General features: G+C 43.2%; 1 protein-coding gene across 1 annotated transcript in view; it reads right to left on the reverse strand.

Moving 5' to 3' along the window:
- Positions 1-17,144, reverse strand: part of BTBD3 (BTB domain containing 3) — a 30,360-nt gene extending 13,216 nt beyond the window's left edge. The window contains exon 1 of the mRNA XM_044454485.1: positions 17,035-17,144. The gene's annotated coding sequence lies outside the window, so the exon portion shown is untranslated. The remainder of the gene's footprint in view (positions 1-17,034) is intronic.
- Positions 17,145-18,286: the final 1,142 nt, after the last annotated feature.

Below are 18,286 nucleotides of genomic sequence, written 5' to 3' on the forward strand. Positions count from 1 at the left end.
CTTCAACAAATTATAGTGGGTTAATACTGCAGGATATACATGCTCAGGGACCACCACTGTGAGTATTCAAGCGTATCAAGCTCACAGATACTATTACAGATACTAACAGCCTGGTCTAGTTTAAGTGCTGTCGGTCAGAAGATACCACATAAAAAGTCGAAGGGAAACGGAAACTTTCTCCAAGCAGCAACAAGACATCTTCTGCAGACAGCACAGGCGGTGCCGGGCAAGTAACAAGCTCTTCCTTTGCACCAGAGGGAGGATGCCTACACATTGTCCCATGACCTCCAGACAGGGAGCAGAGCTGCAAAAGAACTAAGCACACTCCGTAAATCAGCGTGGGTGCATCAGTGCAGGATAGCGACTTCTGAAAGAATTAGCCCTTGTGGATGCCACCAAAAACTTCATCCCTGTGCAATGTTGTCCCCACTTTCCATATACATTCTGAAGAAACTTACTGCAGGATGAGGTGTTGTCCTGCTCTAAGTTTCCCCTCTTGTGCCATTACTGGGTGGAGAAACGCAACAGAGACATGAGGACACATCTACAAACAAAGAGGAAACCAGTGGTAGGTGTGCTGTTTTGAGTATGGGGCTTGTGACTTCCATAATGGTTGTTGCTCCACCTACAGCATCTTAAACCTACATGTCTGTATAGCTGTAACACAATATGCATTTCAGACATAAAAGGAAGCTGTATCATTTGACAAGCTGGACATCTGCTACCTACTATCCTGTCTATTGCATGGACCAGAAAGTTCTGCAGATTAGTGATAAATTAGCCCTATCTGCTCATCAGACTTGATACCTAACAACACCTTTACCCAGCACTTCACTGCTGCCTCTTGCAATCATAATGCAATGGTACTTATCCACAATACTATAGTGACACTGATCCTAAGAATTCAAAACAACCTTTGAGATTCTGCAAGAATGCACACTAAATGCTCCTTATTGTTGTGATTTTATCCAGAATGCAGCACAATACAATAGTGTGCATAGTTTAAGTAGTGCAGAAGATAGACTCCTAAACACAGCATTAAACATTTATGGCAACATTTCTCCGGTCCTAAATAAATTACTGTACCAAGAAAGGGGGTGGGGGGGGGAGGAGAAAGGTGGGGTGGAGTATCAATTTCAGCTAAAATATTATCTGCTTTATTACAATCCAAAACTTATTTGCTGCTAGCCATTACTGAAAGCCATGATTCAGGAGAGCAAAGGTGCTCAGGGAGAATGGATGTCTGGCAAGAACAATAGCCACAAACATAGCCTAACGGTTTGGAGCTGTAGTTCAACTCCCAAGAGCTATGAACCACATTTATGGCACTAGCTTAGACAGATTTTATTAGCACAAGCAATAAGTGGGTAGTCTTTCCAACAGAGACATATCCAATGATGAGCCATTAAATTGATGCCCTGCTCGTGTAGCTCCAAATCAAGGTCCTTGAAGTGACTAAATAAGTATTACCAAAATAGATCTTCAACATGACGTGACATAAAGGAGCCTTGATTTTAGTCTTTTACACTGCAAATTGACCCAGAGGTGATCCTACTCAGTAAAACAGCCAATCTAAAAATGAGGGTTTGGCCTGTGCTAGATAAGGCAAAACTCCTCTTGAAGACGCATGTTGGTTAATGGTATTCCCCAGGATCCAGCTTTGACCTTAGATAATTATGTGGCAGCCATAGCCAGGAGCAAGTTGGCCCAGTGTAGGCAGATGTGCCAGCCATGCCCATTTCTATAGAAGGCACATCTAGCCATGGTAACTAACCCATGTCCTGGCAACATCTTGACTGGACTACTGCAATGCACACTGTGTCAGGCCTAGTGCTTTTTGAAACGTGCCCTAAACCTCAGCTGCCTTCAAAAACATGGTGGAGAGGCTGTATCAAGAACGTATCAGTGCAATGTTTGAACAACTGCACCGGATCTGTTTCCAGGTCCAATTCAAGTTGCTGGCTATGAGCTTTACAGCCTCATATGGTTTAGGATCACGACAGCTGAATGATAACCTATTCCTAAGTGAGGCTGCCTGCACAGTAAGATCATCAAGAAAGCTGCTTGTGTTGGTTGAAAGACCACTTAGTGTAGCAACAAGGAAGGTGGCGGTTTTTGTGTGTGAGTATATTCAAATTTTGGAATTCAATGTTTGCAGAAATTTTGTCTTTCCCCTTTGTTCATGATCTTGTGCCACAGCACTGAGAATTTTAGCTTTAGCATTTTATAATCTCTATTGCTAGCCACCCTGAACTGTACACAGAAGGAACACACACACACACACTGACAAGGAATTAGATTAATGGTATTTCTACCCCAGCATTGATAGGAGTGGAAAACTGTCCACTGATGTATTTTTCCAAAGAACGACTTCCACTTTTTGGAAGCCTATTTTAGTACTAAAGGATAAAACTGGTTATGATGAATGAATATAATACAGAACTTTTCAGGTGACTATCTCTAAAAAATAAATAAATGGGCACAGCTCTTCAGGAATGCTGAAATTAGTAGATTAATTTCAGTGCCTTTATTTCCCCCTATAAGAGCTAAATAATGTAAAGGAAGTGATGCCATGTCTTAAAATATTTATAAGTAGTCCAATGAAATTATTTTCAAATAAAGCTTTGTATATATTCAGATATAAAAGCAGTAGCAATCCTACTTTAGCAACATTTCCATTGAACTTTTCCTTCTAAAGTCCTAGGGAATCTTGTCTGTAATCACAAAATACAATTAATTAAAACGTTTGCGTGATACCTTACTTCCTCTTTTTTAATTGCTGTTCTATATTGATTTGATTCCCATTGATGTTTCTTTCTTCCATTTGCTTCTGCATCCTCCTTTAAAGTTATCCATGTTATGCTGGGAGAGGTAAAGTGCCACAAAGATGGAACCTTCAGAGCTGAAATTGTGTACAGACTAATTAGCATACAGTCTCATTTTGTTCCACCAGACTTTAAATGGAATGACATTTTAAGTTTCATTGCTATGATGTGTGATTCTACCACCATGGCAGTACTTCAGTACTTATTTTCCCACTGTCCATGGGAAAATTTGCCCCATGCCCAATAAATTCAGAGCATAATGTGATTCTTCATAATACAATTAATTCTCCCTCCTCAGTGCACACATTCACTTGATAAGGGGGTTTGAGAGTGTCAGAGAAGCCAATAGCAATGTTGCAGGAGGCCAAGCTCTTTCACTAGGCTGGTCTCATAGCAGAGTCACCGAAGGCCAAAGAGCAAGACACCAGACTAAGAGGTATCCACCCCTGTCAGGGCTAATGGTCACAGTACCATTCAGAATTAATATCTCCAATGGTGATGGGGTGAAGAAACACCTGAGGGACAGCCACTGGGCAGCAGTGGTGGTTGAAGTCAATGCTGATGGAGGATCTTTCACTGACAACAGAAGTGATAGGCTATCTCTGATTATTGCTGCTCAGAAGAAGGCAATGGTTCACCACTGCTTAGTATTTCTTACCTCGAAACACTATGGTAAATCTATCCAAAATGAATCAAGATATAGTGCCAGAAGGTGAGATCCCCAGGTTGGAAGACACTCCAACCTGCTACTGGAGAAGAGCAAACTGCAAATACGAACATGTTGCTAATATTGCAACTAAATCAAAGCTGAAAGGAAGTCTAGCAGCCAGCATACATAGAGGTGAAAGGAAAGTTCAGTGCTGTGCAACACACATGACTGAAATACAGAATATGAGAAGTATAAAAATGTTCTGAAGGGGTCCAGCTCTTGCAAAACTGTCTACACAGTTAGATTTGTCCCGTTCTGAGGAGGTGCAGGAGAGGCAGAGTCAGGCAGGTAAGTCTGCAGCATCAAGGTTACCTAGCAAAGATTCTTGGATATAGCAGAAGAACTGGCCCAGCTTGTAAAAGTTAGAAGATGACAGGCGAAGAGCGGACAAATTACAAAGTGTCTGACAATCCCACCATCTAGTCCTTAGATAGCAGGAGCCACCTGAAGGTGGAAAACCTTTTCAAAAAGGGAGGAAAGGAGAAGTTCCAGTTTGGATTCAACTCTTCACATGGGCTGATGCTTCTCTCACAGAACACTGTGTTGATTTATAGTGTTTTATAACCTGTTAAGCTTTAATAAAAGGTTTTGCTCCTGAAGTTTCATCTGAGTCAGCTGAAGTGGAAAATAGGGAGAGTCCTGCCCATGACAAAATCAAGGCCAAGTGGAAACCATAAAGCAAGAAATGCAAAGGATAAACATTCCAGCGCTTGGTATGAGCAAAGTAAAGTGGCCTGGAATGGGGCATTTTCAGCCACATAGCCAAAAAGTGTTTTAATTTGAAAATGATAAAACTAATTTTGTAGCTTTAATATCACTGGTCCACAAATTCTGGGAAATTATCAACCTCTGAGATAAAATGTGCTAATTCTTACATATTTTGATTAGATGAATTAAAAAACAGGTGGTAAAGGTGCTGGTTGACTAAAGTTTTCAAGATATTTCACAATAAAGATTTATACACAGGCGAGTATATTTGCCTACAAGGGAGGGAGGTGTCTGATGATCATGATGCCTCGTAACTTCTCGAAAAAGTAAAGTAGAACAATGAAAATGGTACTACATGGAAGTGTATAAATTTATCTTCACTTTGAGACTAAAGATTATTACCTAACTGTAATTTATTGTTCTTTTATTGCAAGGTACATTTGTCTTGGTCAGATATACACATTGTACAGCTACATCTGGTGGCTTGTGAAAGTGTCTTTGCCTAACATTTCCAAGAAACAGTTGCCTGATATTTTTCCTCAGAAGCCAAGATGCCCTTGAAACCGTGTAAACAACGCAGATAACTTCTGCTACATTTGTGGTGAGGTTATATTTGCATCTCAAAAGTGGCAGTATGACAGCAGTGGTAAAAAAGGTGTATCACCTATATTTTGGATACACAATAGGGGATCAGGACAAGAGTTGGGCCCCTTATTATTGTTGCATTACATGAGCAACTTATCTGCATCATTGGCTAAACAAGAAGAAAAAGTCCATGCCTTTCGCAGTCACAATGGTATGGAGGGAACCCACCAATCATAGCAGCGACTGCCATTTTTGCATGGTTCCCCCAACTGCAAAAGGGATCTCAAGAAAGAAGAAGTGGACCATGGAATATCCACACTGCGTCCTGTACCCCATGGTGAAGACTTGTCAATTCCAGGTTCACCGGAATCCTACTCTCTAGACTCAGATGATGATAAAGATGTTAGAGCTTGTCCGTTTTTCATGCAAAAAGTATGAAAATGTCACATGAAAAACCAATAAATGAATGGAAAGTTATGTTACTGGTATCAATAAAAAGATAAGTTTATAATGATTGGTGTGGCACCATTCTCATTGCTATATCACATTTTGCAGGAAAGTTATGGAGCATAATTGCACATCCTGTTCATCATTTTGAATTATTTCGATACAATTTTGACCTGAAGCTGTATCTTGGTAACTGGAGCCAAGTAATACACAGGACTTAATTTTCCTTTATTAGTGACCCAATTCTGGTAAAATTTAGCTACTTTCATTTCTGAGGCTTTCTCCTTGTAGATTTGTGTACTGGGGAAACATGTCGCACAGGCAGTAAGTGGTTATAATGCAAAGCCTGACAAAATCGTATACATCAGAATTTCCAGAAAACCTATCAACATAATCATTATTTAAGTCTATGCTCCAACAATAGATGCTGAAGTAGAATCAGAAAGATTTCTGCAAGTGTCCAAGAGGAAATTGATAATAGACCAAAACAGGACATGCTGATAATTATAGGAACACAAAAATAGGAAACAAAGCAGAATCAAATGCTGTGGGAAAATTTGTCCTGGGGGTCAGAATTGAAGCAGGAAAATGATTCATAGAATTCTGTCAAGCCAACCATATGTTTACTGCAGATACAAACTCAAGGCAGACAACTGTACACACTGGACACCATCAGATGGCTAATACAGAAATCAAATCAAATGTATTGGAATCAGGAGATGGAGAAACACTAACAGCTATAGAGGGAGGGTTTTTCACACAGAGGGTCCGAGAGGTGACAAGGGGGAGAAACATCCTTGACTTGGTTTTGACCAATAGGGAGGAGCTGATAGATGAAGTACAGATTAGGGGAGCTCTGGATGCAAGTGATCACTCCATCCTTTGCTTTGAGATCAGGGGACTGGGGACGTGCAGCAGGTCAAGCACTAGAAGCTGGGACTTCAAGAGGGCCAACTTTGGCCAACTGAAGGCCAGACTGGGGAATGTCTCCTGGGAAAGGTTACTGGAAAGTAAGCGAGTTGAGGAGGGGTGGATGGCACTCAAAAGGGAGGTTTTGGAGGCACAAGCCTTGACGATACCTCTAGTCAGTAAGGTGGAGAGGCAGAGGAGAGTGCCGCCATGGAAGCGAAAGGAGGTGGTTAGAGGGATTAGAAAAAAGAGGAACCTCCGTAGAAAATGGGTACTGGGGCAAATAGACAAAAGGGTATACCGGGGAGAGGAGGCCCGTTGCAGGATTCTTCGCAAGGCTAAGGCTGATTACGAGCTGAGACTTGCCAAGAATATCAAGAGCAACAAAAAGGGCTTCTTTCAGCATGTAAATAGGAAGAGGAAGGGGAGATAAGTGGTGGGACCACTAAAAAAGGAGGAAGGAGATCCAGTGACTGATATGAGGGAACAGGCACAGATGCTAAACAACTATTTTGCCTCTGAGTTCTCCCCAAAGCAGGATGGGGGATATCCGCATAGGGGATTAGATGAGGCCGGGGACCTAGGGGCACAGATTAGAGTCACCCCCCTTGAAGTCAAGGGGCTCCTCAGGGCACTGGACATTACAAAGGCGCAAGGCCCTGACGGGTTACACCCGAGAGTACTTAGACAGTTGGCAGGGGTTCTCTCACGCCCGCTGGCCTCCATTTTTGAGACCTCGTGGAGAACAGGTGAAGTTCCAAAGGACTTGAGGGTGGCATCAGTGGTCCCAGTTTTCAAAAAGGGTAGTAAAAGGGATATGGGGAATTATAGACTGGTTAGCCTTATGTCCATTGTAGGAAAAACAATGGAAAGGCTCATAATAGAGATCTAGTGATGCTAGAAAGGGAAGGGAGGCTGACAGCCACACAACATGGCTTCCGCAAAAACAGGTCCTGCCAGACAAACCTTGTGGAATTCTATGACAAGGTTTTGCAATGGCTAGATGGAGGGGATGCAGTGGATGTGGTATACCTGGATTTCAGCAAGGCCTTTGACAAAGTGCCCAATGATATCCTGGTGGAGAAACTGAGGAGTTTTGGGATACACCAAAGCAGTGTCCAGTGGATTAGGGCATGGTTGACTGACCAAAAGCAGAAGGTAACCATTAGCGGGGAATCATCGGGATGGCGGCCAGTGACAAGCGGGGTCCCTCAGGGCTCTGTCCTGGGGCCGATCCTGTTTAATCTTTTCATTAACGACATGGAAGAAGGGATGAACAGTCTGCTGATCAAATTCGCAGACGACACTAAAACTGGAGCAGTGGCCACAACTGAGGAGCAGGTACTCCAGATCCAAAAGGGTCTGGACAGACTATGGAAGTGGGCAGGAGACAACAGGATGGCGTTCAATATGGATAAGTGCAAGGTCTTGCACTTGGGGCATAGGAATAGCTGTCATAAGTACAGGTTAGGTGATAAGTGGCTGGAGAGCAGCACTTGTGAAAGGGACCTCGGGGTGCTGGTTGACTGCAGGCTAAACATAAGTCAGCAGTGTGATGCGGTGGTCAAGAGGGCGAACGCCACCGTTGGTTGCATAGCCAAAAGTGTGGCTTCTAGATCAAGAGAGGTATTACTACCACTCCACACAACTCTGGTGCGCCCGCAACTGGAGTATTGTGTTCAGTTTTGGGCCCCTCATTACAGGAAGGATATAGCCAGTTTGGGGTCAGTGCACCGTAGGGCCACAAGGTTGGTGGCCGGTTTGCAGGGGATGGGGTACGAGGCGAGACTGAGAGAACTGGGTCTCTTCAGCCTGGAGAAGAGAAAACTCAGAGGGGATATGTTGGCGACATACAGGTATGTGAGGGGATGTCACATGGAGATGGGTAGAGACCTGTTCTCCCCTGCAGAGGAAGGCAGGACGCGCTCCAACGGAGCAAAGCTCAGGGAGCCAAGGTTTCGTTTGGATGCCAGGAAGCACTTCCTGACAGTCAGGACCCCGAGGGTGTGGAATGGGCTTCCACGAGAGGTCGTCGAGGCCCCATCGGTGCAGGTGTTCAAGGACAGGCTGGACATGCACATGGTAGGCATGTGATGAGCGGAGCCGGCTGGTGCCGGAGGTCAGACTAGATGGCCCGGGAGGCCCCTTCTGACTCGCTCTGTTTCTATATTTCTATGTTTCTATTCTTGCTGCCAAAAAAGACCAGGAGCAGACTGTGGCAGTCACCATGAACTATTAATATAAAAAAATCAGAGTAAAGCTAAGAAAGAGTACTGACCAAAGCACAGTGCCAAAGTACAACTTAACTTAATATTCTTAAGGAACTTCAAGTCCAAATAAAGAGCAGATTTGCATTACTGAACCTAATTGACCATAAGCCAGAAGAACTGTGGGCTGAAACCAGACACATTATTAAGGGAGAATGCCAAAAGACAGTGCCTGTAGCGGGGGGGGGGGGGGAGGGTTAGGGGGGGAAGTATAGCTGGATGACAGAAAAATGCTCAGAACTGCTGAGGAGAGGCAAGAAACAAAAGCAAAAGGTGACTAAAATAGGGTCAGAACCCTGAATGCAACTTTTCAGCAATATAACAGCAGCAAAAAGAACTATTGCAATGGCAAGTGCAAAGAGAATAAAAGAGGAAAAACAAGAGACCTCTTCCAGCAGTTACAAGAAATTAAAGGGAAATTCAAATCTAAATTAGGAATGCTGAAAGATCAACATATTATCTCACCAGAACAAAATAAAGAGAAGGTGGAAACAATATATGGGAAGAACTATCCAGAAGACAAAGAAAGATGACAGATACTTTTGAAGAGGAATCCTATGTGGAAGCATTTGCCATATTAGAACATTAATTGAAAGCTGCCCTGAAAACACTTACCCTACATGGAAACTTTAAGTAATGATTATGCTATCAGTATTACACACAATTCTGAAATTCAGGTAACAGGGAATTATCAGCAAATATAATGATGGCTTGCACTCGTGGCTGTTGTAAAAACCTCCAGAATGTCATCTGAGAGCCAATGCAGTTCAGTGGATAGCGGTTGAGCTTTAGAGTAGGGAGACTTGTTTTCAGTTCCACACTCTGTTATGAAACTCATTGAGTGACTTGGGCCAGTCGTTAGTCTAACCTACCTGGCAGGGTTCTTGTGGTTATTAAATGTGAGGGGAGAGGCAGATGGAGATAACCATCCATTTCTCTCTGAGCCTTTTGGGGAAGCAGCAGAATGAAAAGAACACATCTACAAAATGCTTGGGGTCTTAGCATAATACAGAGCCCTAACCATTATTCTTATAACTATTGGACTTGAATCTCCACAGTCATTTTGAAGTGAATGCAATAGACTCATCTAGTTGATAGAATGAAAAGGAAATGAAAGGAAGTAGGTTCTTTGAATTCTGTGGGTCTTGAGGGCAAGCATGTTATCAAGGAGCTGGCTGGGACTGTAAGGTTTAAGGAATTAGCAAACACGATTCACTAGAATTTTGGTTTCAGACTAAAATATGCTTCCAGAGCACTTGGTGGGGCCAACGACATTCACTTGACAGTAGCTGTTCCATCAAGCTAGAGCAGAGATGTAGGAAGCAGGTCCATTCCACCTGCTCTGCTGGAAGAACAACTCCACCTGGCTCCTACTCTCCTCAAACTGTTTCCATTTCAACTGATCCTAATATATAACTCTTAAGAATTGGTTCCTGTTTGTTTTCTTCTTCCCTTTTCATCCTCTCTTCCTCCCATGCTGTGTCTTAGATTGTAAGCCTGTGGGGCAGGGTGGTTGTGTTTTTACTGATCTTAGAGAAGCTACTGTGGAAGTATTTTTAACAGACTACAAATGCCTTTATTTTAATAATAAACAAACGAGCAGTGGCTAGGAAATGTATCAGTTCCGAAACTACTACCACAGATGCACCAAGTTCTTTCTCAGATGTAGAGGTGAGTCCGCAAAAGAACAGGGAATTTTCAAAGGTTTTTTCAAACAGTAATAGCCACAGGCTACTAAATAAAGCAGGAAGCTCCTAGCTGAAATCAATGCCACAGCTTTCAGAGTGTGACCTTCATCCAAAACAGAGACTTCCTTTTCGAAGCAATTTTGGTATGTTACTAATATAACACGGAATATTCCATATTCTCATGTCAGGTGAAGAAAGATTTAAATACCCTATTTCTCTGAGCAACGGCCTGCAGTTTGCCAGTTAAGAAACCAAAGCTATTTTACACTTGCAAAGAAACAGTTTCCTCTGGGATCTTCAGAAGGTACAGAACTGCTTTGATGCAGACTGAAGGCCTCTCAGATAGGCCTTCCCAGCCAGGCATCTTGTTTCCCACAGCAACCAAGCAAACACTCCTGGGAGGCTCACAGACAGATCCTGAGGGGAACCGACCTCTTCTGCTCTTCTTCCCAGCAAAGATGAGATCTAGTGATAATACAATTTAAATAAATTGAACCAGTAAGTGTATAGCCCTCCTTTATGCTTTGGAGACTCATAGTGATAAGAAATAACAAGCGAAGAAAACCAAGTGAGGGTAAGGATATGTATGTCACTGACAGAAAAAAAAGCTGACCCTGACATTTATGGAAATGGCCCCAAATGAACAGATTTATATAAAAGTGGGAAACACAGCACAGGATTGCCCAATACATCTACACAGTTCCAGTTGCAAGGAAGGTGTCATGCACTTTAAGACATGCATCTCCAACTCATTTATAACTGGACTCAGTGATTGCAGTGATAAACCACCTCTATTCCCTTAAGAAAAAGGCTGGATAAAAGGGACACCAATATGAATATGTGGATACTGATAAATTCTCTGCCTGTGAGCCTTTTGTAAGCAAAGAGATAAAACATTGGCCTGTTCCATCATCAAGCTGACTGAATCTTGATGAATCTTACTCAGTATCGCAGAACTAGCTTCAAAATGCCATAAGCAATGCAAATGTGCCAGTTGGACTCCTTTGACATGCAGGTGAAAGCTTTTGCATCATATTACCTTTATAATTTGAGGAAATTAGCAAGATTCCAATTTGCATAAATCTTCCCCATTTTGTGGATGTTTTGTTCTGACTGAATGCTTCGAAGGCACGATGAATATCAAGCAGAATTTTCATTTTAAATACTGTATTTGTAAAATAAAGACCTAGTAGTGAATGTTTTTTAATATTTTAGTCACATTTTGCCTATTAATATATTTATAATCCAATATTCTTATGATAAATCTCTGTCTACCTCTTTGAATTTCAGAAGTGTGTACTCCATATTCATGGCTTAATGAATGTACTTCATTTTCTCAGTACCCTGGTTTCATCCCCATCACAGAAAAATGATCCCAGAGGAGTGAGAAATAGACCAACTATGACTACAATAATGTAATGGTGGCAAATTGTAGGTTAATGAAGCTAAGATTTACTATGGTGATTGTTGGGCAATTTCCACAGCCATTTTGAATACACAAAATGGGAGCTGTTACTTGATGTAAGAACTCAGATACAATAGGCTTATCTGGTCTTCATTACTTGTTATTTCAGGCAAGATGGTCATATCATTCAAAAAGATACATATATACAAACTTATTATAGGTTAAGTACCACACAATTAACCTACAATTAGTAGTTACTTTAAGTACGGGTTGTTTAACCTGCAGTTAACCTATAGGTGCTGCTTACAAGTATGACAGCAAATCATGGGTTAATTTGCCTTGGTGCATACTGAGAACATTCTGCAGCATTTCTGAATAGTAATTGTGATGTTTGTACCCCAATATTCTAGGCTACTTGTGGGCTAAACAACCCACAGTTAACCTCAATGCTAACTGTAGCTTAACTGTGGTTTGTTTAACACATGATTAAATAACAGTGTCCAGGCTAGGATGTCAAAAAGCAACCCCTGAACAGTCTGATCAGAAGCTGAATATTCAAAATGGCCACAAAATGAACCTGGAACATGTTGATTAGCACACAATTTGCTACTATTGTGTGTCAACCAGCCCAACGTTCAGGCTTGTACCTCAAACGGCAAGCCCCATTGATCCAGTTGAGAACGGAATAGTGAAGATGCTGTGAAATCTGTCCAGCACACACAGCAACAAATCTTGGCTTAACTGTTGCTTTGTTGCCATTATCTATGAACAGCCCCTTAATGTCAGGTAATAAACTATGTATTTCTGTCTCTCTTACACCCCACTGGGAAGCCTCTGACGGTGGGCAGCGGTGGTGGTGAGATCCTGAAGCCTTGTCAAGGGGTCTTGGAGGCTTAGGTGTACTGTAAGTCAGCCAGAACAGCTTCACAGAAGATTTCAAAGTTCTAGAGCAAGCATGTGGCAGCAAGTCTGAGGAAGAGATAAAATGTTATCCTGCACAGCTGGCTACCAGATGCTCTCTTGCTCCTTCAAAGCCCTTGGGAGTTGAGACACAGTTCAGTAAATGAGAAGAAACCACAAACATATGAGGGGTGTCGAATCCTCCTGCCAAAACCCATCTCATTATGCAATGATTTGCAGTAACACCACTGTTTCGGACAGGAGCACTCATTTTAATTGGATCAAGGCTGCAGTCGTACACACTATGTACCTGTATATCTCAAACCCAATGCACCTTAAATGTCAATAGACATATAGAAGATTATTGTTCAAACATTACATTTATATCCTGCCTTTATTCCTTTTGCAAGGAACCCAAGACACGTTATATAGTTCTTCACTCTATTTTTATCCTCCTAACAAGATCCCTGTGATATGACTGTAAATTACTTGTAATCAAAAAGTGTGCCACTCAATTCATTCATGTTTCCAATCACAAAAATTGTAGTTTGTGCTCCAAAGAATTACAGGAGGAAAGTAGGTTTTATTTTACTTTTTTATTTTTTCTGTGACAGTTTTTATGAGTCTTTACACATGAAGAAAGGCTTAGTGAACCCGTCAGAAAATCTCTTCATTTAAAAAATTATTTCCCTATGGGAAGCCATGTATGCCTGTTGAAGCAAAAACAAGAGTGTTTTGTGGCACCATAAAGCCCGACTTATTGTGATATAACCTTTTGTGGACTAGAGACATTCCTCAGATGCACCAAATGTTAATCCAGGTTGGCAGGTATATAAGCACTCTGGATAAGAAGAAAAACAATGTATGCAGTGAGGTGAAAGAGATATAAAATAATACAGATTGTGACAATTACATTAAAGCTTAAATACATTATATGTTTACTTCATTCTACATAAATCATCACACAAATATAAGCTTCAATGAAATTATCATGCTCTGCATTTTTTTCATTTTATTTCCATTTGACCTCACAATTTACATTATTTTTCCTCTACAAACATGTAAATATACCTGTCAACCTGGATAACACTTCTGCATTTGGGGGAAAAAAACTCTACTCCATAATAAATCAACCTTTTAGTTGTCACAAGACTTTGTTTTTTAATATAGCTTTGAATATCTAGTTGAATTCTATTGTTTGGGAGTGGAGTGCTATATATTTATATAGTATTGTTTTGCTCAGCAGTAAATCTGTTAGCCTACAAAGTGCTAAAAATCTTTTTTTCCCCTTTGCTGTAACCTGGTCACCCTTTTGGAAGTTCTCTTTTACTGTAACTGTTTAGAATTATTTCAAGGTGACTATCATTATTCGAAAAGCCAAAATGCCACATTTATGAAATACGTAGGCTGCAGTCTTGGAATGCATTCAGGAAAATAAATAAATAAAGGATGCTTCGGCCCACAGGATTCTGGAACTGGCCATGTGACCAGAGTAGGCACAAAACAGGATCATGTCTGACAGATGAAACACTTCCTCCTGATATATGGAATTCACTAAAAAAAGCGCTCTAGCTGAAGACAACAACATTTATTATTCAAGGAATACAATTCAGCATTGTACCCCTGGTACTTCTGTTCTAAAACAATCAGGGAGATTGCATCTGGACAAGAATAATTCTTTCATATCTCAGAATCTTTCATAAAAGTTTATTATTTAGTCAATAGATTTATATCCCACCTTTTTTCTTTCAAAATACTCAAAGCGGTTTATATCCTCCTCCTGCTCTCAATCTTATCCCCACAACAACAACCCTGTGAGGTAGGTTGGGCTGAAAGTCTGTGACTGGCCCAAAGTCACCCAGCTGGCTCCATGGCTGAGATTAATGACCTCGGGATGATCCAAAAGAAGAAAAGCCACTATTCTTCACCTAAGGCAGAATTGCACATGCAAGAATAAAACAAAGCTAAACAGATTGGGCAAAAGTATGTCTGCAGGAGCTATTCTTTAAATAAGACTTGAAGCACATATATCTGCAAGCAAGCCACAATTAATCCTTTATTCTCTTCTGGTTAACCTTGTTTTTGTGTGCTTTACAGCTCAATCCTATGCATATCTACTTGGAAGCAAGTTCTACTAATTCCATGGAATTAACTCTTAAACTAATGTGAACAATACCATAGCCTCATCATGAAATTTGTTAGCATGTAAACAAAGACTAGCTCTTCTACAATATAATTGCTGTGTATTTCAGGAAAATGGTTTGAAATGTTTCTAACCTAATCCTTCTTTTGCCCCAATTCCCTCTCTGCTGTTACAATGTTAGTCTTTAAAACAAGTAACAAACAAATACACTTCCCTCACATGTTAAGTAGGTTTTCATAATTGTATGGAATACTGTTCAACTATCAGATACTCTGAAATCCCAGATACCTTAAGATCTGCCTTTTGCTGCACACCACAGCAGATATTCTTGTCTGTATGGGTACACAACTGTATTCATGCATATGTTAATATTAAAAAATAAGAGCTGACCCAGTTAGCAGCCTCCCTTCAGTTTGTGAGTGGATACATACAGCTCTATCAGACAAACAGGATGAAAACTTTCAGAATGACTGGTACCAACAGGTATGGACCTGTAGGTAAGGCTGCCTGTTATTCAAATACATGTCAGCCACTGATTTCTCTAACATGCAGAGTCAAACACAAAGTAAGTAAATAGGAGGCAGTCATATGACGCAAGACATCTGAATAGCAAAATACACTGAAATCACCTGCTGAGTTCTATAAGGCAATTATTTAGTAATCTGTTTTACACTGCGGTATCAAGGCTGTAATAATATGCACATTTACTTTAAATAAACATGCGTAATACAGTAATAGTCTAGTTTCATTAAACTGCCTACATTTTCCATTTGTATAAAGAAAATGGGAACCCACAGGAAGAATGAACAGAGTTTGTTCGTATTAACAGGTGGGCTTCCAAGCTCAAACATATGCCAAGACAAAAGTCCTAGTTCTCATGGATGACAAAACCAAACCTAACCAAACCAAACCAAACCTGTATTTGAGCTGCACCAGCTTTCCCCAACCTGGTACCTTCCAGATCTTTTGGACTTCAACTGCCATCAGCACAGCCAATGATCAGGAATGCTGGAAAGTCCAAAACATCTGGAAGAGGCTAGGGCAGTCTGGGCTATACTTCTGCTATTGGGTGGTATTGCTATGAAATAAAGAGACCTGCACAAAAGGACTCCCTAGCTCTAGCAAAGCTTTATTTTTTCTTCCTGGCATTTGGGTTTCTATGTAGAAGAAATATTTGTACGGAGGAGCATTCCATCATGGAAGTGTCCACCTGCAGTTTGCGCTGGTTTATCCCAAAGCCGGCTGATTGCTTCCCTGGGAACTAAGTCTACTTTGAACTAGTTGATGCCAAGTCACAGTTCACAGGGGAGGCAGGGTCATTACCCTTAACAGCCCTGCTGTTTCATATTCCGTGCAAGTGAGACATGACCTTTCCCAAGCTGGGGCATGAGTCTTCTGCAACATGTTCATGGTGACCCCTGGCCGCCTTCTTCCTAGCCACCACCCTTTTCACTCGGAAGGCACAATGCTTCCTGCCACACAAAGGGCCAGGCCAGGTGGGCGGAGCTCGCTCACCTGAGCAAACTCTGCTCTGTTTGGAGGCAGCAGCAGGTGCAGGTTTGTGCACCCCCCCCCGCCTTGCTCAGGAGAGGACAAAGCGAGCCTCAATTATCGGGCGGTTTAATACTGAAATAAGTTAAAAGGCTGCAGATGGGCCTTAGGAAAAGTAATCGGTGCTTCTGATACTGTAGTATATCTATCCCTTCTATGTACTGAACTGCTCGTTGAGGCAAAAAGCTTCTAGCCAAAGCTTTCCACGACATGTTAGTTTCCTTTATGTGCCCTGGTGTGACCCTTCTGAGCCGCAGGTAGCGGGCTCAAGGGATGGAGCACTCTTATAAACAAGCCAGCAGAAAAACCGACCTGTGGGAAATCAAAACCCCGGGGAGCAGGTTTAAAGCCTAGCCTCCAACCTGCACGCTCCTTTCTACGGACGGGAAACGTGCGCGGGCGTGCATGTATCTATCTCTACGTGGCGTGGCGGGGGTGGCAACCCATCATCAAGTGACCGCCCCCCCCCCGTCCAACCTCAGCGGTACAATGCAGACGCCAGACGCATCTCTCTCGGAGGTACAAAACTAGGCCAACAACCTGTGCCGCCGCGCAGAAAGGAGAGCAGGACGGGAAGACCAAGTGCGGGAGGGGGAAAGTGCCTGCGAGCGCCGCCATCGCAGCCTTCCCGCCAGCCTGCACAAGATGAGGCCCTCCTCTTTCTTCCTCCCGCCCAAGTCGCGGTGCCAGCCAGCATCCCGCGCTGCGATCGATCAGTCCCCTCCCTGGGAACCGCTGCCGCCGTCGCCGCCACATCTCCGGCCCCGCCATTCCCAGCCAGGCCGGGCCTCGCCTCCGGAGGCCGTCCCCGCACGCTCCCGCCGCACTTTGACACTCTGGAGAAAGCTGCGGGAGAGGGAAAGGCGCGCTGCGCACGACCCCGCCTCTGCCACCTACCCTCGCCGCCGCGCCGTCCTCCTCCTCCTCCTCTCCCGCTGGCGGCTGCTCCCCTCCCCGGGCAGAGGGGGAAGGGACGGCTGGGCTCGGCCCGGCCGCGGGAGCGCGCCCGCCTTCCGCACGTGCCCGCTCCCGTCGCGGCGACGGAGAAAACAGAGCGTACAGGGGGCGGCCTCCGCTGGGGGCGGGAAGCCTGGGGAGGGGGCGGCGCGCGGCTCAAGGCTGCCCAGGGCCCGGGGGCTACAATGGCACGGGCGACTTTCGCTGTCCGTTTGCCTAAATTCGGCATGAACGCGGCGAAAACCGCAGCAAACAGGGCCGTGGCCTGCGGCACCTGGCAGCACGAGCTTTGCGCGTCCGCGACACGGAAAGCTCCTGCTTTTCCTAGCCTGCAAATAACTGCGCTCCCCGGCAACTTGGGAAGGGCCGCAATTGTGAGCACACTTATGCGGCCGCGAAGGCAACAGGCCTGCGAAGGCAGCAGCCAGAAGTAGGCGGATCAATACAGACAGCTTGGTTTAGGGCAGCATGTGTTACGGGTGTAGAAATAAGAAAAGCCGTGCAATTCAGAGCCATCGTCGGCCAGTGTGGGAAATGCTGGGAACTGTAGGATTTGTTCTGCTTAAACATGAATAGTATTGCACTCTTAATATGCTTTGAAGAAGTGATGCCTGCAACCACGATTCAGAACATAGTAGTCCCATTAATGGTACGGCAGTTAACAGCCAGCCAAGTCCTTAGCTGGCTATGCCATTCCCGTCCTTCTCCTGCCATGTCCCACCCCCTCTGTCAGTCAGTATCCTAGGCATGGCCTAAAACGCTCAGCCCTCACTGGGTCCTCATATCCTTAAGATATTCCCTGCCCTTCAAGGCTTTTTCTGTGTCTTCAAATCTCTGGAGGCTGCTGAGCCAGCTGATGCTGTTTTGTGTGTGCAGCTTGGTGCTGTATGGTGTACTTTATTTCTGACAGAGCCAGAGTGTGATGCAACTGTTAAAAATTAACTAAATAAAATGCAATGTTTTTTAAAAGGGACTGCTGTTTGCCGGCTATGCCCAATGGTACGCTGGCCACTGAATACTGTCTCCATGCTGTTTCTGATCACTTCATAAGTGAAAAGACCAAAGAATTACCATTTGCTATTTTAAATAAGAACTGGCATTCCAAGAAGGAAACCTTAAAAAATATGACATATCCCAAGCAGGTCAAATCATGTTGTGGCTATGGCTTGGATAAGGCAGCAGACGTAACTCT

Source organism: Varanus komodoensis, unplaced genomic scaffold (assembly GCF_004798865.1).
Source record: "Varanus komodoensis strain SLA01 unplaced genomic scaffold, ASM479886v1 scaffold7_3, whole genome shotgun sequence".
Taxonomy (NCBI): domain Eukaryota; kingdom Metazoa; phylum Chordata; class Lepidosauria; order Squamata; family Varanidae; genus Varanus; species Varanus komodoensis.